Here is a 312-nt window from a genome sequence, read left to right as displayed (position 1 = left end):
GACACTGCTCTGTAATTTCTTAGGACATTTAAAATCTTTATCTTGTTATTTATACACATTTCTGATATCCTCTGAAAAATTGTAAGAGCTTGGAGGGCAGGATTCATGTCTGATCCATTTTTGTATCTCTTAAGGGACCTAGCACAATAATGTTCACACAATAAATGTTTGCTGAATTATTGGTGGAATTTTTTTAGTACTGCTTGCAGTCATACATTCATATCAAGTCACACATTTAAAAGTGTTAACTGAACAATTATTATGTGTTTACTTATATGTTAGGGGACTATAGGGCCTCTATTTTAAGTAACT

The sequence above is a fragment of the Myotis myotis genome, unplaced genomic scaffold, assembly GCF_014108235.1.
Source record: "Myotis myotis isolate mMyoMyo1 unplaced genomic scaffold, mMyoMyo1.p scaffold_m19_p_7, whole genome shotgun sequence".
Classification (NCBI taxonomy): Eukaryota; Metazoa; Chordata; class Mammalia; order Chiroptera; family Vespertilionidae; genus Myotis; species Myotis myotis.
Note: the sequence above shows the minus strand (reverse complement) of the source record.